General features: G+C 42.9%; 1 protein-coding gene across 6 annotated transcripts in view; it reads left to right on the top strand.

Moving 5' to 3' along the window:
* tenm1 (teneurin transmembrane protein 1) overlaps window positions 1-24,069 on the top strand; it is a 1,688,122-nt gene that overhangs the window by 408,407 nt on the left and 1,255,646 nt on the right. For all 6 annotated transcript variants that reach the window (XM_068047383.1, XM_068047386.1, XM_068047389.1 and 3 more), the window contains exon 2: window positions 11,348-11,460. The gene's annotated coding sequence lies outside the window, so the exon portion shown is untranslated. The remainder of the gene's footprint in view (window positions 1-11,347; window positions 11,461-24,069) is intronic.

Here is a 24,069-nt window from a genome sequence, read left to right as displayed (position 1 = left end):
TCTAATTAATGGTGACCCCCCAGGATGTTGATGGGGGATTCAGTGATGGTGATACCATTGGGGGTCAAGGGGAAATCATTCGATCCTCTCTTGTTGGAACTGGCCATTGCCTGGCACCTGTGTCACGTGAATGCTACTGTTATCTGTTAGATCTTCATATTTTAGCAGCTTGGAAATCCTGGACTGCTGCTAATGGCAGAACATTTGTATTTGCCTCTATTTAAGGGGATATTTCTTCTGTCCATTAAATGTAGCAAAATTGTAAACAAACTCCATATAAATGGGTGTATCATTCCAGTACATGTATTTCACAAAGGAAATATTGCCCAAAATGTTCAATTAAACAGTGTTCATGGTGTGACAATAACCATAGATCTGTTTAGTTGCCGCCACCACCACAGCATTTCAGTGCGATGGTTCACTTTTGCTGACACCAAAGTTATTCTCACTCTAAAATTCAAATCTTCCAAATGTAGAAGGAAGTCTTTTTTGTTAAATCGCTGCGCCTGCCTATTAGTAAAACGTTAGACCAATGGTCCAACAGGAAAAGCAGCTGCACAGATGTTCGTCTGAGTCTACAAAGGCAAACGCAGTATTTCCACCCCCACTGAAAGATGAAGCTATGAAAAGACGTCAGCTTTGTCGGTCAGAATTTATTGTAATTTCAGAAGTTCACAGAGTGAGTTAGGGCGCACTTTATCATTTTACCCATTGAACTAACTATTGAGAGATACACTGTTTTGAAAAGAAACTGTCTGTACTTTTTAAAACAGGAGGTCAATGGGGAAAATGTAGCCAGAGGCTACCTTTGAAATGTTGTTTAGAAAGATTAGTAGTGCTCCTCTTACTGGGGTGCAATGGTATAACACTGCAACCTATTGTCAGCATTTTACAAGCAGAACTGAACTTCCTCTCATCAAAATCACAACTCCTAATATCGGGCTGGACTTTACCAAGCCCACGACATTGGGCTCCGGGGGTGTGGGGTGGAAGATGGTTCTGGCAGCGGACTGCCACAGAGGTCGACGCCAGGAGGCCCTTGCCCGATCCCCCGCGGCAGCGAGGCTCCATGGTAGCCCCCTCACCACTGGGTGACGGAATCTAGATTTAAATATTAAAATTGAGATGAATACATTTAAATCAACTTACCCAGAATCTTCCGGGTCCACTGCGATTTTCAGCATGGCAGCTGGCACTCCCGCACCTTTAATTCCCCGTCTGGGGAAAGCAGGCGTGACGGTGGTGGGGAGGGGGAAGGAGCTAATATTTTTACTGCGGGGGTCGGCGGGGGAGAGGGGTCAAATGAGCATCGTCAATGGAAGACTGGAGAGTAGCCAACCTCGTACCCATTTTTAAAAAAAGCACTAATCCAGGCAATCAGAGGTCAGTGGGCAGCACAGTGGTTAGCACTGCAGCCTCACTGCTCCAGCGACCCGGGTTCAGTTCTGGGTACTGCCTATGTGGAGTTTGCAAGTTCTCCCTGTGACCGCGTGGGTTTTCTCCGGGTGCTCTGGTTTCCTCCCACATGTATCTCTAAATCTAAATCTAAAATCTAAATGTAGGTAGGTGGTCGAGAATTGAGGGGGAAAATGGGATTAATGTAGGATTAGTGTAAATGGATGGCTGATGGTCGGCGTGGACTTGGTGGGCCGAAGGGATTGTTTTGGTGCTGTATCTCTCTAATGTAGGGGATGGTGGAAAGGGGTGCACTTTCAACTTTGTGCAGTCTGAGGGCGGGAAGGTCAGAATTCAAAGCTAAGTGTTTTGGGGGGAAGGGAAAATACTTACTGTAATTTTTATTGGGAAGGTTGGAAAGGAGTGTTACAATTTTATTTTGTAAATTTTGAGGGGGTTCACTTTAAAAATTCAAATTTGCCGACAGGGTTGGCTGCCCTTTAAAAATGGCACCGCCACCTGTGCACAGGCAGCTGACACCATTGCCGGCGACTGGCAGCCCGCCTCCTCCACGTGATTTGGGGGGGGGGGGGTGGGACTGCCCCGGCTATTTAAATGAGCCGCCGCGCGACAGATTGCAGCGGCTCTTAAAATTCAGCCCATAGAGCAATCCTTCAGAAAGAAATTTGATCGATTTGCAGTTCAAAGCTTTACCAGAACGTTGGCAGCCATTTCATTCAGTCCTATTTTAGCTCTTGGAAATACATAAAACTTACAATTGGAAAAGAGGCCATTCACCAACAAATTTATACCCTTCAAAATTTCCCTGCTACATAAAATAAGCTAACTTAACCTCTGCCTGGATTAGTGCTTTTTTTAAAAAAAATGGCTGTTAGGTTGGCTACTCTCCAGTCTTCCAGCAAACATCAACATTTAATAGTACATTGAAAGATGATCCCTGATTTTAACCTATCTTACCTGGTGCACATGGGGCAGGTTTTGGTTGCTGCTTGTCTTATACCCCAGCTTATTATGCTCTCCATCAGCCTGGATGTAAAACAGCAGTACAACCATAACCCACCCATTCTTGCCATCTTGTTCTATTTTAAAGTTTATATGTGTATGATATCAGCTAATCTGCTTAGCACCTCCTTCACTCTCCAGCTAATTTTCACAGTCACCAAGTTCAAGTTTTAGAAATCCTTACTCTCACTCTGTTCCCACCTTACCCCATTACCAGCTCATTCCGTGATGTGTTCTTTATAAAGCTTAATGCCTAATTAATGCAATTACACTGGTGAAAATGTTCTTGCACTTGTTATTTTTGAGTAGAACAATATATCTATATTAGGGTAGCAAACCCCAATGGGGGCTGCAGTCAAGGTACTTCAATTGACTACAACTGCAAATGACAGGATTCTTTTTTTATTTGTCAATTGAACAGCATCAATAGTTTGACATTTTACTGGAGGGTAAATTCAGTGGTCGCATGTTCCAAGCAGGGAACTATAATTGAAGGGAGTTGTTTCACATTTAAGGTCTTGCTTTTTGATATTTTCTCAGGTATAGCAGTGTTTGTCACTCCCGTAAATGGTCTGAGTGTCCTAAATGTTAGGGTGTATCTGTATACTGTCCAGAATCAACCAGTACGATAGTGTAACCGAGGGGTGTAACAGTAATATCACATTGTGATATAAATTGGAGATCTGTGATTTTTTTTATTCGGTCGTGGGATGTGGGCATCATTGGCTAGGCCAGCATTTATTACCCATCCCTAGTAGCCCTTGAGAAGATGGTGGTGAGCTGCCTTCTTGAACCGTTGCAGTCCTTGGTGTGTAGGTACACCAGCAGTGCTGTTAGGAAGGAAGTTCCAGGATTTTGTCCCAGCAACAGTGAAGGAACTGCGATATAGTTCCAAGTCAGGATGGAAATGTTTCCAATGGAAATGAAAATTGGGAGAGGTGCACAATCAACAGCCAATCCAATATCGCTCCATTTATACTATTACCAAAAATTTAAATTGCCACCAATGACTCCTAACCATATTCCTGCATTTTATTTCTCAGCCTGATGAAAACTTCCCCATACAGCTTTCTGTTTAAAGCGCATGTCTGCATTTGCTACATCTGACTGACTCACAGCTTTCTGTTTCTAAGCCTTGACTGACTGCCGACATTTCCCCTCTCATCCTTTATCTCTTCCTGTTCACAGCCAGAAAGGATGCTTTTTAATTGCCAAGAAAAGCTAATGAATTTCTTATTATTTACAGTCTATGGTGAAATATCATCAAAGTTATCGCATTGGCATCTTAACTGTCATGCTTTAAAATTTAACATTCAAAGGTTACTTTTTGACACCAAAATCTTTCTCTGAGAAACAATGATCAAAAGATCCCGAAGCATGATCACAGCAAAGAATAGAGAATTGACACTGCAGCGTTGTAGCCTTATTCCCTTCAATGTTGTTCCCTGGTGGGAACGCATGATTGGTGAATTTACCCTTTTTATTAAGCAGCCAGCACTTTTCATGTGTAAAGTTAGCATTAGGCTCAGGTTGGATTTTAAGGAGCCCTTGACGGCTGGATCCATGGCGTTGCGTGGGCCTGACAATAGCCCTGGATGAGGCCGGCCACGAACCCCGATGCCGTGATAGCCCAGCCCGATATTGCTGGCGGCGGCAAGGCCTTGTGACGGCTCCCATCGCCCCCCCCCCCCCACCACTGCTCAGCAATGGGACTGCTATTTAAATAAATTAAAATAAATGAATGAATTAATCTCACCTTGCCTCCTGATGTCCTGCCATGATCTTTGGCCCGGCGGCCGGCACACACGCTCCTTCGGATCCCCGTCCGGGGAAACAAGGCGAAACACTTGTTTTGGGGGTGGGTGGGGGGGTTGGTACATTTATCAGTGTGAGGGGTGGGGGAGGGAACGGGGTCAAATTAGTGTCATGGGTGTAGGGGATGATGGGAAGAGTTGAAGTTGAAAGTTTGTGGGGGGAAGGTCATATGGTAAAGCTAAGTGATTTTGTGGGGGAGGGGAAAATTAATTTAAATGTTATTGAGGGGTGAGTGAGGGGCGAAAGGGATCCATTTATTTATTTTAATTCCATTTCCTGGTAGGGCTGACAGTCCTTAAAAAATGGCATCAGCATGTACGCACAGGCAGCTGACGTCATTGCTGGTGTCAGACAGCCTACCCCCTCCACATGATCGGGGGGTGGGGGGCACCCTGGCCCGCCCCAGCTATTTAAGTGTGCTGCCGTGCTTGGAATCGTGGCAGCTCTTTGGCATTTCGCCCGCCACTGAAATCAGCAGTGGACTCATAAAATACAGCCCCTAAGTGAAATAGCCTGCCAACACTTATTTTCTGGGCTCACGCATAAACCATAACAAATTGGGTGGCACAGTGGCGCAGTGGTTAGCACCGCAGCCTCACAGCTCCAGGGACCCAGGTTCGATTCTGGGTACTGCCTGTGTGGAGTTTTGCAAGTTCTCCCTGTGTCTGCTTGGGTTTTCGCTGGGTGCTCCGGTTTCCTCCCACATCCAAAGACTTGCAGGTTGATAGGTAAATTGGCCGTTGTAAATTGCCCCTAGTATAGGGAATATGGGATTACTGTCGGGTTAGTATAAATGGGTGGTTGTTGGTCAGCACAGACTCGATGGGCCGAAGGGCCTGTTTCAGTGCTGTATCTCTAAATAAATAAAATAAATAAATTGGGTGATAAAGTAGTGGGCCACTGATCAGCAGCCCATCAAATACCTAACCCCATTTACCTTTCTATTGCTCAATGGGAAGGAAAACCGGGCAGGGTTTAAAACAGGCTACTGATTTGCTATGGCCCATTTTGCACTAATTTTACCCCTGATACCTTCACAGCAGAACAGAGAAAATTGGAGGTTGAAAAAGACTTGTGGGCGGCACAGTGGCGCAGTGGTTAGCACTGCAGCCTCACAGCTCCAGGGACCCGGGTTCGATTCTGGGTACTGCCTGTGTGGAGTTTGCAAGTTCTCCCTGTGTCTGCGTGTGTTTTCTCCGGGTGCTCCGGTTTCCTCCCACAAGCCAAAAGACTTGCAGGTTGGTAGGTAAATTGGCCATTATAAATTGTCACTAGTATAGGTAGGTGGGAGGGAAATATAGGGACAGATGGGGATGTTTGGTAGGAATATGGGATTAGTGTAGGATTAGTATAAATGGGTGGTTGATGGTCGGCACAGACTTGGTGGGCCGAAGGGCCTGTTTCAGTGCTGTATCTCTAATCTAAAAAAAATTTTTTAAATAATTTCTCAGCAGCGAGAGAGATCTTTTTTGATTTTTCCACCTTTTCCATGCAAGCTTGGTGAATGGCACACGGTAACAACAGAGCAAAATCCATTATTCATCAGCAAAATCAAGAGTAACCACTGATATACAGATGTGAACACAAAGTGAGTCTGCTTCCCCTGTTTTTATTTGGTGGATCTCCAGTAATATCAATCCAGGTAGGTCATTGCTCAAGAAAAAAAAAAGCAGATTCTGCTGCTCAGCATGTAATATCCTATGTCATAAATCTGTGTTAGGGCAAATCGCTAAAGGTGACACCTAACATCTGATCTCAACAGATTGTGCAGATGATATCTGTCAGCATGTCAGAGAAAAATATTATCAAGGAAAAGACACATTTTCTGCAGGTAATAAGATTTTTATGACACATTTCCTAAATGCAGTCAGATGTAAATGTTACCTTCCTCACACCGTGGTTGATTTAAAAAAGAATTACATTTAGAAAATAAAATCATTCATCCAGTACAACTCCATTGATACTTGCAAGTCTAGTCACTGTGGAACAGCAATCAACAAAGCAAATACAATACTCAATTATGCTGCTAAATTAGTAAAGGATAAATTAGTGGAATTTGCACACAAAATGCACAGCGCTCTTGGAGAGCTGCTGAGTCAGAGAGCAATGGAGAGGTGTGGAACAGCCAGAGTCAGGACTAGAGGGTCAGAATCATTAACACATGTGTGGCTTTGGTCTGTTGCACACCTATCTTTCATTTTAGGCCTAAGTAGGTGTGGGTCCCGGAGTATTGGAGCTATGGGTGGGAGTGTTGCTGTCTGCTGGTGGGGGAGGATGTACCCGCGATCAAAGTTCTTGACTTTCTTTGCTGGGAAGACGACAGAGGAATTGGAAGATGGCCATTTTATGGGTAAGATTGTAATTTTCTTGTGGGAAATCATTTTTTGTGTATCCATTACTTGACAAAAATTACTAATAGAGTAAATAATAGAGTAAGCCAGGAACTGCCATCGAGGATGTATGTTTGAATTGTTTTTAGGATGTTATTGATTGGGGAGAAAGGCAATTTGATTGGTGAATAATGAAAGTAAAACAATGACCAATTAGGAGGAAAAAATAGAAAGCTGAACAATGAGGCAAAAGAAACAATATTTAACTAAATAAGAAGAAAAAAATGATAAGTATAAGTGATAAGGTTTTTGACCCAGTGACAGTGAAGGAACGGCAATATAGTTCCAAGTCAGAATGGTGTGTGGCTTGGAGGGGAACTTACAGGTGGTGGTGTTTCCATGCATCTGCTGCTCTTGGCCTTCCATGTGGTAGAGGTCATGGATTTGGAAGGTGCTGTCGAAGAAGCTTTGGTGAGTTGCTGCAGTGCATCTTGCAGATGGTAAACACTGCTGCCACTGTGCGTCAGTGGTGAAGGGAGTGAATGTTGAAAGTGGTGGATGGGGTGCCAGTCAAGTGGGCTGCTTTGCCGTGGATGATGCCAAGCTGCTTGAGTGTTGTTGGAGATGCACCCATCCAGGCAAGTGGAGAGTACTGCATCACGCTCCTGACTTGTGCATTGTAGATGATGGACAGGCTTTGGGGAGTCAGGAGGTAAGTTACATGCTGCAGAATTCCCAGCCTCTGACCTGCTGTTGTAGCCACGGCATTTATGTGGCTGGTCCAGTTCAGTTTCTGGTCAATGGTAACTCCCAGGATGTTGATAGTGGGGGATTCAGCGATGGTAATTCTATTGAGCATCAAGGGTTAAATTCTCTCTTGTTTGAGACGGTCATTGCAAATGTTACTGTGAAAATTGAACTAAGAAATACCAGCACCGTCTTTGAACTGAAGTGTTAACTGCCAGGAGACTTCAGCAACCCAGCAAGGGCAAGACAACCAGCAAACAGGCCTGCAACTTTAAACTTATATTCCAAGAGGATACCACAGGTTTTTTCTGAAAACAGCAGACTTTTACACCTTAAACTCTTAACACCTCTTATCCTTTACCTTCTATCTATCTTTTCTTGAGTATACATGAGAGAGTGAATGCATGCATAGGTGGTGTTGTGAACATTTCAGGTGATTATCATTCAATAAATATTTAATCTCCTGTTTAAAATCAGAAGAAAATATGCCACCGTCTGTCTATTTGGCCAACAAAACACAGGGGCTGAAACATTAACTTAAACAAAATCACTATCTGTGTACCGTTGGGAGGTGACAAGTGGAAACCAGCCGTGCCATTTCCCACCTGTCCATAACAATAGTGATAGACTTAAAGAGGACATAGACAGGCTGGTGGTATGGTGGACGCATTGTTATGAAGATGCTTCTATATTTTTTGTTCAGTAGTTTTTGAGGACTCGTGTTTAAATTGTGGAGATGGATTCATTGGAAGGCTGAAGATTTCATAAATGCTGGACTTTGCTTTGTTGTTGACAGTTCACTGAAAGGACACTGATGTTGTTTGAAAACAACCTTTGCTGGAAATCTTATGCTTTGGGCTCAGTAAACAAGAGAAGCCTTGGTGACATGGGGAAGGTGTTTTCAGAGAAGCCACATGTCAAGCTTTATGGGGGTCAGGAGGTTGACTTTTTGTTTTGTGGTTTCGCTTCGGAGATATTGTTTTCAGTTCAGTTGGGGTGTGAACTGTTCTGAAGACAGTTGGTGTTTTGCCAGCCAAGGAAAAAGAAATCACCCAGCTCACCTCTTTCTCTACCACTTTGAAGAAACCCTACAAAGAACCAGTGTAGGAGAGCTAAAATCCCTGGTGCTGCATCTCTTCTGAGAAGCTGGAAAAACTTGCCAGATTAATTCTCAACACTGCCTGAAAAGAACTCCTTTAGAAAAGATCCCAGTGACCTGTCTCCATATACCCGGATACTAGATCAAAAGGGTCAACTGACTTCCTTCCATATCTTCTCTTTTTTTCTTTAAGAATTGGTAAGTATTTGGCCAAAGTATTTTCTCTTTTTTTGTCTTATTTTGTAACAGACCTCTGCAGAGAGAATTTCTGTATTTTTTCAGTGTGTGTGTGTCAGTGGGAAGGGAGGGGGGTGGATTTTAAAAGGGAACTTTCATATTTCAATGTGTGTTAATGCTTTACTTTGTTACTGGATAAGTCTTGTTTGATAAACTGATAATTTTCTTGTTTATTAAAGAAACCTGGTTGGTATATTTCTGGGATAAAGAGTAGAAAATATGATTGACCACATCAGTAACTGGGTAAACATTTTAAATATATGTTGTGACCTGTGGAGAAGTGGAACTAGAAAACAGTGCACTCCTCCCGCCTCAGTCATCATAACACGGCAGATGAAATTTAACACAGAAGTATGAAGTGATACATTTTGGTAGGAAGAACGAGGAACAGCAATATAAAATAAAGGATACAATTCTAAAGAGGGTGCAGGAGCAGGGGGACCTGCGTATATATGTGCACAAAATATTGAAGGTTGCAGGGCAGGTTGAAAAAGCGGTTAATAAGGCATATGGGATCCTGGGCTTTATAAATAGAGGCATAGAGTACAAAAGCAAGGAAATTATGATGAATCTTTATGAAGCACTGGAGTAATGTGTCCAATTCTGAGCACCACACTTCGGGAAGGATGTGGAGGCATTGGAGAAAGTGCAAAAAATATTTATGAGAATGGTTCCAGGGAGGAGAGACTTCAGTTACATGGATATATTGAAGAGAAAAAGATTTGCAGGGCCACGGGGAAAAGGTCAGGGTCTGGGACTAGCTAAGTAGCTCTTACAGAGAGCTAGCATGGACACAATGGGCTAGATGGCTTTCTTCTGTGCTGTAAACATTGTACGATTCTGTAAATACAGGGAACTTGCATCCTCTGACCTTTTCTATATGAGCAGCATTATGTTAATGAGCCAAGTGGGATTTCAACAGCATAACTTGAGAGTGGTGCAAGTGAGCAAGGAAATTTGCACATAGCAAATCAACGTGAAACTGACATAAATCAGGTACATTTGGATTTCATTGAAAAACAACGGCACAATTCTGCTCTTGCAATGTAGTTACACTTTTGAGGAAATTCCTTTTCTTGGGAAATCCCACATCTTTATTTTGATAAATAGAAGGATGTAGCAGCAAAGTATTTGGAACATTGGGAGATGATCATATTTTCTCTTTTAACAATATCCAGGGATAAGTAATGAAGAGTTCAAAGTCATGATAGGACATGGCTATCTGTTCTCATTTCCACTATGAAAAATATAGTAATATAGATTTGTGAGGTGTGGTTTTGCTTAGGAGTGCAAGTGTAATCTGTTACAAAAATCCTACAATACTTACTACATAATCTTTTTAGATGACAAATTCACACTGGACATAAAGTTACTGGCACTCAATTTCCAATCATTTGCTGATAAACCTGCACCAATAATACAAGTTGATAGTTCTTCAATGCGGACTCCCTCGTGCATCAAGAAAGTGGAGCCAGATGTTCTGTTGACTCTGTGGTAAAGGCACTGAGCTATACAGACTTGTAGGTACATGTCTGATCCCTGGTCTATGCTGAGTTAGTTAATCTTAACTAGTATAACAGTTGGGGTATTAAATTGGCCTCTTAATCCCTGGGTTAGGAAATGAACCATACCCTATTGTGGTCAGTCCCATCAGGCGAAGAGGGGAGAGAGGGCACTTGAAAAATACAATGGAGCACTGACTATTGGCTTTAAGCATTCTGTTGTCATTAGAGTGATCAAAAGAGCATAAAATACTTCTTCCAATTTTGTGTACTGTATTCGCTGCTCATCGTGCAGTCACCTCTATATTGGGGGGATCAAATGCAGATTTGGTGACGGCTTCGTGGAACACCTCCGCTCAGTCCGCAAGTGTGAACCCGAGCTTCTGGTTGCTTGCCATTTTAATTCAACACCCTGCTCTTTCACCCACATGTCTGTGCTTGGCCTGTTGCAGTGTTCCACTGAACATCAACACAAGCTCAAGGAACAGCATCTCATCTTCTGATTAGGCACTCTACAGCTTTCTGAACTCAGCATTGAGTTCAACAAATTCAGGTCATGACTGCCTTTTAAAAAAAATGTTATTATTTAATTTTATTTTTAACCATATGCCTGTCTTAAACTCGTTTTTCATATTTTTGCTTTCAGGCAAAGCTTTTTATTATTTTGCCATGAACACTCTCTTGGACTAATACTTTGTCTTTTTCTTCAACAATTTACACCCCCTTTGCCTTTTGTTCCATGACACCTCTTATCATTTAATCTCTGCTGTGGTCTGCCTTATCGCAGACTTTCCCTTTAGTTCTTCATCCTCCCCTCCCCCCTATCACTTGCTCAAAGCCTGTTGCATCTCCAACCTTTCCCAGTTCTGATTAAAGGTCACTGACCTGAAATGTTAACTGTTTCTCTCTCCACAGATGCTGCCAGACCTGCTGAGTATTTCCAGTGCTTTCTGTTTTTGTTACATAAAATAAATATTTAGTTTTACTGCATTCCCACCAAAGTTCATTCCTCAGAGCAACAGATCCTACAACAAATTAGATAACTATAATTGTTGAAAGTAAATGCTCAAATATACCCCAAACAAGTTGGTGGAATTTTTGGAAAATCTTAGAAAGCACCTCAGCCAGATTTGAAACAAAAGTAATTTCTTGTGTGACCATTTGTTGTTAAGTTTATCATTTTTTTCTTCTTCTTGAAGGCACTGAATTCTGAGGAGTGGTTTCACAGACACCAACAGCCCTCTGCGAACTCACTGAAATTACCATTCTTTTGTGAGCCTTGGCAGCAAGTCTGATGAACTATTTGATCCAGGTATGCCTTAATTCTCTATGCCTTCAACCATTACAGTTTCAAGGTGTTATAAAAAAAATTGTCACAATGGACTAATTGTGAGAAGGTTGAAGAGTTGAAAATAGGGAGTGGGAGGCAGCAAGTGGAGGTTAGTAAAGTTCATTTACATCCACATATTATTTGACATTCTACAGCGCTTTTTAACTATTTTCATTAGTGGCTCCACTGAAACCCCTACAAACATATCTCCAGCAGTGGCATCTTATCCTGCCCTGTACAGTCATATCTAGAATACCTAAGGAACTATGCTTGCCCGCCTTCTCGCCCTTATCTATGTAACCTAAAGATACTGGGTCAGCTTAACTCCACAGCTGCTTCCCCTCAGCCCACAAGAACCTCTTAGACTAGTTGTGAATAAATTAAAATATTTTCCAACATTATCAGTAAGACTGAATCAATTGTGTTTGCCCTGCTATAAACACAGCACCCTTTTCAGGACACTAACCCATTTCTCCCTCCAGCACTCAGGCTGAAGCAAGTTACAAAATATTGGCATCCTGTTGGATCCATAGCTGAGTTTCAAACCTCAAATCTTATCCATCATAAAGACTGTTTACTTAGACCTCAGCAAGATCATCTGCCTCAGTCTAAACCTTACTCTATTGCCACGCTTTTGTTACCTCTAGGCACAATTTCTCCAATCTCCTCTTAACGGTCTCCATCCTGCAACCTCTAATAACTTCAATTTGCTCAAAACTCAACAGCATGAATTCTGTCCTGAGCTACGCCTTGCTTTCCCCATCACATGCATTGACATTGACCTACACTGGCTTTCTGCCCCATACCCCAGGCATTGAATTACAAATCCTTCACCCTACCTCTGCAATCTGTTGCAGTCTTTATCCTCTCCTAAACCCTCTGATCTTCCAACATTCTGCATATCATCACTTCCCTTTATCCAGCATTGAGAGCAGAACCTTCAGCTGTCTCTCCAAACACTTTACTTCTCCACTTCTCTATCCACATAGAAAAACCTTCTCAAAGTGCATCTTTTCAACAAATCTTTCAGTTCTTCCTAACTCTTTTATCCCTTTTATTTACTTTATTCCTCCCCCCACCCACCCACACTCACCCCATCACTCCTCACCCCCATCCCCAGTAAAGTGCCTTGGGACATTTTTTATAACAAAGACAATATTTGGCTGCAAGTTGTTGTCCATCTATATTTCTCACTGCTAAGTCCTTTACGGCTGTAAGACTTTGAAAATAACTAACAATTACTAGGTCAAGCATTCTGAGAGGTGCAAAGAGTCATGTAGTATCACAGAAGTTTTGACATTTTTGTGCAGGGTTGTATAATTTTTATGTAATAATTACTTTTAATGATTAAAAGTTGAATCTAGCCATTTAAGAGTCTGTAACTGAATGCCAGTACTTAATTTATTAAAATCAGCATGTAACTGAGATATACAGACTAAAAGGTGCCAAGTTTGATTCCCATTTGTGGTAAATTTGCTGATCTCAGTTGGATTGGTGATGATTGCTATAATTGGTGTCATTGCCCCTGGACTAGGGAAGAGGGAAATCGGCCAAGATTCCTCTCCATTAATTATTCAGTAATATTGTGTATGTGGAGGGCATCCATGGAACTGGACTTGAGTATCCTGTCTCCCATGGTAGAATGGTCTGTCAACCGTCATTGTGCCTCACACATGAAGAACAGACATCTAGGTGAGATATTGGAGGGCAACTGCCATTTATGGAACCAGACTCCAATAAAAAGCCAATGCCTTTAGATGAGCAGGCAGGGTGGCAAAACAAAGATTTGTAGCTGGACCTATAGGATTGTAATCTCTGCCCAGACAGTAAGAAAACAGGAAAAATCCTAACGTGAGGGGAAATTGCAGTTGGCTAAGGAAAATAATATCAATTAAGTGCTAATTGGATGAATGACTTCCTGTATGGACAAAAGCTTCAGAAAAGATAAAGAGACAGAATATGTCAAAATAGTTGATGTTTTCCGCATGCAGCATTGGCCCCATCCTCCTTAATAAAGCCTATTTGGTGTTTCTATGGGAACTCAAGTTAACAATAGTGAAGACTCACTACTGAGTAGACAGTTGTTCCCTATTTCTCATATTTATTTCATGAAGACTTGTCCCTGATCTTGGGACAAGTTAAACATGATGTTTTATAAAACAATGTACCAAATAAGGGAATTGGCCACATTTGAGTTTGTCAAAGTTAAATGTCATTAAGAAAGCAACAACTGATCTTGTTTTGACCAGACTGTAGAATGATCCTCTGCACTGCTTCCTTCTTTTATTGTCGATGGCTCCTGTTCTGTCACATAGTATGCCACTCTAATTGACAGCTCACAAAGTCACTCGTACCATGTCGGCTTGACTGGCAGCTTATGGCATGGTATGTTGCCCTTACCTGACAGCTCATGTTACATTTCACAAAACTTGTCCTCATTGACTGCATTTGCTTTTTCCACCCACCCAAGTAAGCTGACCAAACCAGCAACAGCAACGGAGAACAAAAGTGCCAAAGAGGTTCAGTTGATCTCATTTAACGGTTGATGGTTTTTGACATATATAAAGGACAAGTAGTGAATTGAGTTGACATCCTTACACATCTCAGGCAGTGTTACAAATCTATGTCTTGATCATGGATCTCTAACTTTCACTTTTCAAAACACTAATCTTCCTTGGTTAGATAGATGCTATGTGCATTGCAAGCACAGTAAGATAAAAAGATACCCTCTTTTGATATCAATTTTAATAATTGTAGAAGACATGAGATAGGGACTTTCAATGTGCTACTTTGTTGACATAACAGGAATGATTTTGAATCCATATTGAGTTTGAAATAATATGATCGTCAATTTCACCCCTCTTCCTCCTCAACTAAAATGTAGAATTTTTTTCACTATGTTATCTGATTTTTCTCGCTTTCTTTGCCCTCCTGCTTTTCTGCTGAGGGCAATGGCTTCTTGCTGGTGTTCAGTTCCATGGTTGCCTCTAGTAGCATTCTTCATGTTTGAGCCTGGAAAGTGAATATTGGGAGGCTGTGTAATCATAATCCTTGTCCTGTCCCCATATGTATGCCACCCAGCAAGGACCACTAGTTAGCAATTAAGAACAGTAACTACAGCTGATTTTTCACTTCCCTCACCAAGGGACACGGAAGCCAATTATTGCACCAAGACTAAATCACATGAGCTAACTCATCACAGACCAGGAGCTGAACCTTGGTGCTGTATTATCTGCATGGCTCACTTACATAAGGGACCAATATGATGTTAAAGGAGAAATCTATTGTAATTTTACATTAAGAGCAATTGGCTGATAAGTAAGAAACCTTATGAAAGTACTTATGGCTGTACTTCTTCTGACTTATATTGTTCTGTTCAGACAGCACTGGTCTTTAACATTATGGATTTTTCATTTTATTGCAAAATTCCATGATCATCATCTATATTTTCTCTTCTGTTATAAATGTTTGCAAGACAATTGTCAACATTATTACTCAAGGAAAGTCATTTGGATGAACTTTAGGCTGTAGAACAGTTTGCTTTAAGAAAATCTCAAAGCCAGATTGTACAAAAAATTCCACTGACAGAATGTACTATAATCCTTTTCACATTGTAGCTTATTGTTTGTCCAAGGCTAAAAGGTAGACCTAGAAAATACTGGACTAGCTGAAAAAGAATGAAGAAAATGCCATTGTTTTATAAACTTCTTAATTATTGTTTGCTGAAGCACAGTGAGCAAATGTAACCAGCATATGAAAGCTTAATTTGCATTAAAAAAAACTAACATAGTTTTATTACAAGTACAGCCTTTGGGGATGAGATAAAATGTCTGAGAATAAGGTTAGTGATAATTCAAATATCAGGTTAACATCCCTATAATTAAAAGCTGCTATTCATTTAAGAAGGTATAATATTTTCAGTCGTTTCTGTAAATAGCAATTTAATATTGCACCTTGCACAAAGCTGTCATTACATAACGCATTGCACACAGAATGAAATACAGAGTAAGACCCATATGTGCTGTATAGTTAAGATATTAGCTAATTGCAGGGCATGGCTATGCCAAGCATAAGCAGCAGTCAGATTCATCCTTATGGAACTATGTCTTATTGGGCATGGCAATAACTTAGCCTTGTAGCTAATAATCTAATGACAAAATAACTTGCATTACTAAACTATTGTAACAGAAGTAAACCTATAATGACACAATTATTCCTTTGTCAGGCAGCTTTGCACAGCATTTCCAATGTATGATGATTTAAAAAAAAAATTAAAGTTACTAAAAAGATAGATGTAGTCAGTAAAATGTATAGTGATTTATTTATATTATCCAACATCTTCCAGTTGAGACACAATTCCTGTCCACAAACCTTACCTCCCATAGAAACTTGAGTTGTGCTTATTATGTCAACGTTTATAAAAGAAACCCATATGCCAACATGTATAATGGCAAAACACTTTTTCAGATCGTCAGTTTTACAGCCAGTTTGTGGATAAACCAGTTGATTTCACTCAAATTGCTTTTTATTTGGAAACAAAGTCAAGTTAATTTTTATTCACGGTAATTAAAATTCCTCAGGCGGGATTTCCATTCTGGGGTCGGAAACTTGATGATGTGCTCAGTTTCGGGTCCAGACTCCACACTGTTGCGGCAACGCGGGTGCATTGTGATTTTAATATGTAGAACTTTTAATTGGCCCAGAGTTGCGTTTGCCACCCAATTAGCTGCAATGGATGTGAGAAGCAGGCGGGACACAGGCAGCAGCGGGTATGATTTAAAGGACGTGTGGCAGCCATTGCTGAGGTTGCCATTTGTTTAGAAGATGAAAGAAGGAGCAGAGCAGAGGGAAGTGAGAAGGGAAGGCCCCTGTGCCAGGGCAGCGCCCCTCCCCCCATGCCCTGTTACTTTGATGCGTCACTGGGGGTGGTGACTGAATGCAAAAACATCCTGTTCCCTGCCAGCGGCAACAGAAAGCCTGCAAGGCACACCAAGAAGGCATGCCTGGAGGTGGCTCATGAGGTCGGCAGCAGAGGAGTGGTGAGGAGGAACTGGTTGCAGTGTCAGAAATGCTTCAGTGACCTCCTCAGGTCTGGAAAAGTGAGTCCAAGATAGACCCAGATCATATGCCCCCTGGTCACCAGAATGCAAAAGAGAGGGGCATCCTGAGGGTGCAGAAAGCTCCCCTGACCATAAGAGAGCTCTATGCTCAGCAGCCTCAATGACCCCTAAGCCTAGGTCAGAACCCTGGTGCTGTGGGTCAGGAGGCTGGAGTGCAGACTGCAGCAGCATATGCAAATGAAAAGCTGTGAGTGGTGAGGGAGAGAGGCACTGTCCTAACGGCATCTTTCTTCACCTTGCAAGCCAAATGGAAGTTGAATGCCGGGAGAACAAGAGGGCATGCCTGGATGGTAAGGAGTTGGCTCTTGATGTGGCAAGAGTGTCATGCCACAGGGACGTTGGGTACGGAGAAATGGGAGTCCACCATAGACAGGGTGAAAACATCTCAACAACTCAAGGTTCAGGGGATGCATAGTAATGCTGCCTGTGCAACGAGTTGTCAATGCATAAGCTGTCACTTCATTGTTTTAAGCAGCAGAGGCATCTTTTGACTGTCCTGATCTCTCATCACCATCTACTCTTATTTCTCCTACGGGGCCAGCTTGCAGAGGGGCAGGAGTCCACACACAGACAGCAAGTTCCCAAGGAGTCAGAGGAGGATGACACCTTGGAACCTTCACCGTCAGATCTTTCTTGTGCACCCTCCATCACTGCAAACACACACACCTCAGTGGGTCCTCATACATTATTAGAGGTGGCACAGGGTGAAGCACACATCACTTTGGAGCAGGAGGATTTGGGGGAGGCAAAGTCAACTGTGGCTGGTCCCCCTCAGAGGATGGATAGGCGCAGTCCTACTCAGCAGGGTGGAGATGCAAAGCTTGTGGAGTCACGAAACAGGTGGCTCTACCTGGAGAATTAGTGTGAGATGTGTGCCCACATGTTGGAGCTACCTGAGGCACTTCAGAATCATGGGATGAGAAAGGAGGAGCCCATTCATCTCATGTGCACCACAATATCTCAGAGTTTTGAGTGCATGAACTCCTCCATTGCGAGAGCGGCCAACCTCTTGGAGAGCCATATGCGGCAGCACTCAGAGTGGATGCAAGAACAGCGCGCTGATATGCATAGGATGCCAGACTCATCAGCATTTCCAGTCAGTGGCACAAATCATGTAAAGAAGCATGGAGTGGATGACAGCTGCGTCCCAGCTGCTGGTCGTCACCAGTGATCAAGGGCACCATGAAAGGGCTGAGCAGGCGACAGATGGTGGTGACAGGGCCACCCCTCACGGGGTCCATCATCAACATCCACCTCCATGGCTCCTCTGACGAATGAAGCATCTGTAGAGTTACACTGACAGAGACTGCCCATGCAGCAGCCTTTGGAAGTAGCCCCCCACCGGTACCCCCACACCGAGACCGCAATGGCCATCTGTGTCTCAGTCAGGCTGCAGCGAGCAGTCTGCCTCGACCTCATCCTCAGCCACAGGCATAGGGGGAGCACCTCATAGGATTGGCTGTGATTGTAGTCTACTGTGTCAGTTTGTAGGTCACGTGGGTGTTTCTGATGTAAATAATAGTGAACTGTTAAGTGATAAAGCACTGGGAAATTTGTTGCAATAAGGCAGACTGTGTGTTTCCATCTAATCATGGTGAGATGCAGGAGAATGGGAAGTAAGGGTTGGCAAAGCAATGGAGTGTGCTGGGGAAGAGTGTGTAAGGTGAGACTCTGGAGCCTTGCACAGTTTGTGCCATTGGAAGATTGCTGACTTTTGATATGAACTGATGGTTATTCTCACTCAGTTGAAGGAGACTCTCCTCTCCAAATGTCCTGTAGACTGAGTATCGCGCAGGTCCAGTGTCTCTGCATCAGAGTGGCCATGGCATCCCTGCCATTCTGATGAGCTCCGCCTCCTGAGCCTGCCATAGCGGCATCCCTGCAAAGCTTGGGGACCGCTCTCCAGTTTTTCTTCAGCCTCCTCTTCGTCCTCATCTTGCTCCTCCTTTTGTTCCTTTTTCTTCCCCCTCCGAGGACTGTAGCATTCCAGCGCCTCTCCCTCCTCATGGTCCACACCTCTCTGGAGGGCCCTGTAATTGGGGGCTCAGCACGTGACAATTGAGGGACTGAACTGGAGGGCACCACCCGACTGGTCAGGACACCTGAACCTCATTATCAGGAGGCCGATGCCCTGCTCACTGATTACTCATGCTCAGGTAGCATCAGTTGCTGTGTCTCTCAGCCTCCATGGCAGGGTTACACACCGGAGTCATCAGCCATCTCTACAAGGGGTAAGCCTTATGCACTAACAGCCACCTATGGATCTCTGATAGCTTCATGAAGAGCTGAGACCCCTGCAAGTGTCGGACGATAAAGGCGTAATGGCAGCTTCCAGGAAAGCACCTCCATAAAGCACTTCCTATGGTTGCATGGCAATTTTACATTTAGGGAGTGGAATCCCCTCCTATTGAGGAATCACTCTGGCTGCTCAGTTGATGCCTCAATCGATGATCCCTGCACCTGAGGGCATCCTGCAAGAAAAGCACATCCCATTGCACGTTGAGCTTGAGTGCTCCCATCCCCCACCCTCTCCAACAGAGCATCCGACACCTCTGTGATGCAAAGATTTGCTGCTGCCTGAAAGATGCCACCAATGTCTGCTGCTGCACTTTGGAAGAAGTCAATTGTAGGAAAGTGCAAGGCCACTGTGAAGCTTAGAGCCACAAGAAGACCATGGCGACGGTTTCTGCTAATCCTCGGATGACCCTCAATGAAGGCCCTCGGGTCAATAACCATCTGCCTGGACAGGCACAGCGTTCTGCTGCGCTGAGGCTCCACCAGGCCAGGCAGCTTATCCTTTGTAAGTTGGCTCCATGCTGAGGGTGTTGGCTCCATTGCCTCCTGTCCCTTGTTCCTCACGCCTGCCCCCCTTTTGCCCAGGGATCTACCTCTGTGCCAACACATGCTTATTCTCATTGCTGGTTGGACCAAGCTCAGAACAGCTTGATCCCATTTTTTCCAAATCTTTCCTTTCCATTGGAATGTGGAGTCTTCCTGAACCCTCCTCCCTACTGTCACATAATGCCAAAGGGATCAAGGGATATGGGGAGAAAGCAGGAACAGGAATTAGACGATCAGCCATGATCTATTTTGAATGTTGGAGCAGGCCCGAAGGGTCGAATGGCCTGCTCCTGCACCTATTTTCTATGTTTCTGTCATGAGCCCTGTGATCCGTAAGCAGAAGGACCTGTCCACCCCTGCCCCACTGAAAACCAACCCACCCCCTGCCACCAAAAAATGCCCTTGTCAAGACTGCAGAGATATGGAAGATTCTTCTCACTGAGCAAAACTGGTTGCCTGGGAATGAGGACCTTTTCTGAGCCTTCCTTCTTCAATAGTGCCTCTTGCAACTGTCCTTGCCCTTACTGCTCACTCCTCGTTGTGTCACCGCCTCCTCATCCCTGTCGTGATTGGGACCCTGCCAGCTTGCTGCACCTTAAAAAGAAAATTCAAAACACTAACTCCTGACGCCTATTGGCCAAGTGTCTTTGTGCATATGCATAGTTGCGCATGCGTACTCAGCTTGCACTGTTATGCACCCGTTTGCAGTGCCACTATTGGTTTGCACCCGCAAGTGGTGACATTATCACTATTGCTGCCTGCAGATCAGTGAGCTGTCATTTCCGCTGCCGCCTCTTGTTCACCCTCTCCCGAGCTGCAGTTCCCATTTCTCCTCCATTTACAGACGTCCCTGAGAGTTTCCAGCATTTGTTGTTACTCCCAGAGTTTGACGCTTACATTGTGCATCCGGCTGGGGTGAACCCGGGAACCACTCACCACTCGCCCACCCCCCACTTCTCTCTGTTTTGGCTGAGTTTGGCGACTGCAGCTGCCTAGAATGTCACTGGCTTTGACGTCACAGGCACTGCAACTGCATATGCGAGGAGCACGCCCTCTGCAATTGTGGTGTCACCAAACCCAGCCAATCCAAAACTGACCCTTAATGAGCTGACAAGCTCATTAAGAAGCTTAATTGGACATTTAAACTACTCAAGGGGGGTGAATGTTGCCTCTTCCACCTCCTGTTATAGCCTTTTAAACTTGGAGTGTGCTGGTTTTATGTTGGGAAACCAGTACACCAACCCAGGGGGCAGGTTTAAGCAACCGCCCACCCCTGATTTCATCCTCTCAATAATATAAAAATTTCGCCCCTCATGTCCAAGGTAAAATGAACACAATAAAACAATTATATATTTCTCAATAACGTGGTTTAATTTACCCTTAAATTGTCTTTTGTGTCCTTTCATGCCTTTATTAAAAAAAACCTTGAAGGGTTCAGCCTTTCTCAAAAGCCTAAGCTTGGACTTGACATTTTTACAAAGAGCAGTGCCTCGGCAGCTGGAAGCAGATCCTGTGGTCCAAGCATGCGCTCTATACATAATTTCTCAGGATGAGTCACATTTAACTATCCAAATGATAGGATGTTTATCTTGGTCCCCAAGCATTTAAAAAAAGACAAAGAAGCTATCTATGTACGTGTGTCTACACACACACACACAAACCGACAAAGCACACCACTTCCTGCCACAGAAGCTCTCACCCACCCTACACACACACACCCATACACACTCAAGCCCCCTACACAATCAAATCGCACTCACTGAAATGGGCAACATTTCAAATGCCAGCGGGTCGTTTCCTGACCCCTATTTTGAGTCTGCTAGCTTCCTGTTAATGGCCATTTTGACAAGTTTATGTTGACCACAAAGTGCTGGAATACAGGACTCCAATGGAGGTTGACAATAGCATTGTGATGTCCTCGGGACTGAAGTGAAGTTTAGCTAAATTTAGTATAAGGTATGAGCTAAAGACAGAGAGACATAGGCTGCAGCATGCTGTTGAACATGAAGGCTTCTCCTTTTATTCTGTCTTGGTTTCACTTTCCCTTTGCTGGCATGTGTGCTCTACAGCAGCCTCTAGAGTACACAATGCAATTGCAATTTCAAAACACTGCAAGCATGGCTTCGGGCAGTGGACTACTAGATTGGTTTGTGTGGGGTTAACTTCACATGATAACTTAACAGGGCATTCATTTTGAGAACTGTTTCTTGTGTTCCACATTGCACTAAAAGACAACAAAAACCTTATTAAATATGAGAAATGCTTTTTCAGAGAAACCATTGAAATATGCCCATCCCCCACAAACCTCAGGTAGTTTTTTGCTTTTATTGTGACCATAACAACAGAGAAAATTGACAAGTTATTACAACTTCTGCCACTATTTCACAAACAAGTGAAGCCCTGCGGTCCATACTTTTTCTATTTTATATAAAAATGGGATCAGATTTTCAGCTATTTGTCTAGCCTTTTCCTGCAGATTATAAATAAGGTCATTCAATCCTGCCCAACCTGGACTGACTTGGCCAAGAGCAAGAGAGATGGGGTGATAAGTCTTTCCATTTCAGAAAAATACATCTGTGTTTTGAAAGCTGTAGTATTTCAGGAGAAGCCATTTCAATGTAAGATGGATTTTGCTCCTGCAGACCATTTTAGTACAGCACACAAAGTATGTGCTGGCATTGCTAATTATATTTATCTGACAAAGATACATTTGTCCAGTCTATTTTCATGGTTTAAGTCAAATGTTTCTTTTCTCTTTTAATGTAAAAGCTTATACATGATGTTTTTACATTCCTATTCACAAACTGCAGTTAGTGAGATAAAAGCAAGGAATGTGTACCCTAAGAAGAAGTTTGCTGCTCATCAGGATGTCAATAGGTGAACGGACATGAAAAAAAAAGTCAAATTCGGTTTTGGTAATATTATACAGATCCATCTATTATAGATTAAATTTTGCATCTGGGTTGCTTCTTTCATTGAAAACTCATTCTAAGTGCCTGCTACCTCTGTAGGTGACCTACAAGAGATATTCTAATTTCTTTCACCTATGAGAATTGGGTAAAGGAAAATAGAAAAATAGCAAGAGACAAATATAGATAGATTGACTTGGAGGGAAGCTGAGAAAGAGGATTGGGGTTGAGATTGAGAGTGTGGGGAGCTGAGAAACAGAAAAGGGGTGGATTGGGAGAAAGGGTTAAAAGAGAAACATGAATTTAGGCAGGTTGAATGAGAGACACACAGAGAAAAAGCTACATGAGAGAGAAAGGCAGTTTCCTATTACATGCTATTGATTTTATAAAAACTATTTTTCAAAGCAAACATAATTTATTTAACAGAAACAAATAGGAAGAAAGGGCAGAATGGTCAGAATCAGTTTAAGGGTGAGGGGCCCTCTGTTCACCCACCCTTAGGGGAAGCAAGTTGGAGAGTGTGGATATAGGGTTGAGAGTGAGATCGATGATGGTGGAGCATTGGGAAGTGAAGGATACAGGGGGTGTACATTAGTTCAAAGGGCTAGAGGTAGGGTAAGAATGAGTAAGTGGAGTTAGCAGGAATGTGATTTGGGGGGGTGGGTAAGGGGGAAGGTGATACAATAGGAGGGATGAATGATGGGACAGGAGCTGCTGAGAGCTGCATTTTCTCTAGCTGCAACCCCACCCCACTGCAACTGTAACTCATAGCCACTCCTTTCTCCAGAACACATCATACTACACCACTTATCACCTCTCACCTGAATGGAAAGAAAAATATAAGAAAATGACAGAGGAAGAATCACTCAGATGCATGCGTGCACGCACACGCACACCTCCTAAACCTCCCCAGATGCACAACTCCAACATGCGCACGCTTTTCCCCCCCCCCCATATCCACACCCACCAGCCCTTCCACCGTCAAAAGCCATGCCCTTCACCCTCTCACACCCCATTTTAATGTTATACATTCTGTCCTCATTTTTATATTCCAGTATAAATTCCTATGTCCTCGCTTATACAGGAAACACCTATGTAAACTTCTCATGCTGTAATTACCATCTAAGAACTGGAATAGGGTGCATTTGGCCACAAATATTCTATAGTTGTCCATCTTTTCAAAATATGAAGGAGAAACAATCATTCTTCAGTTTGACAAGAGACAAAAACAAAAAACAGTTTACAGTTAAGGTTTCAGGTTGGGCTTTATGATAGGATGAAACTGAGTTGAAAAATGTATGAAATATTTGCTTTTCATAGCATCTAGTTCTTGAGACATCATTGACCATCCATTAACACACATTTCACCTTCATATAGTTATGATACATTCCATAACCTTTATGGACTAAAAGTGCAATTTATTGTAATAATTTTATTCAATTGTCATTTAATGCCAGCTATTTTAGGAACTTTTTCTTCAATTTGTTATAATGTTACACTTTAACATTAACTGTATATACCTATATATCTTATGCATCCCCTAATTAAATATTGCAAAAGAATTTACAAAAAAACACAAGGCCATCGAAAATAAATTTTGCTGAAAGCAGTGTTGATTATGCTACAATATATAAAATGTTAAAAGATATAGCTTGTTACATCTTGTTAAACCATGTGTAAATTCAATTTATTAAATCTGTGATTGGAAAAAAATGATTTA

The sequence above is a fragment of the Heterodontus francisci genome, chromosome 15 (genome assembly GCF_036365525.1).
Source record: "Heterodontus francisci isolate sHetFra1 chromosome 15, sHetFra1.hap1, whole genome shotgun sequence".
Classification (NCBI taxonomy): Eukaryota; Metazoa; Chordata; class Chondrichthyes; order Heterodontiformes; family Heterodontidae; genus Heterodontus; species Heterodontus francisci.
Note: the sequence above shows the minus strand (reverse complement) of the source record. Positions and strands in the feature narration are given on the sequence as shown.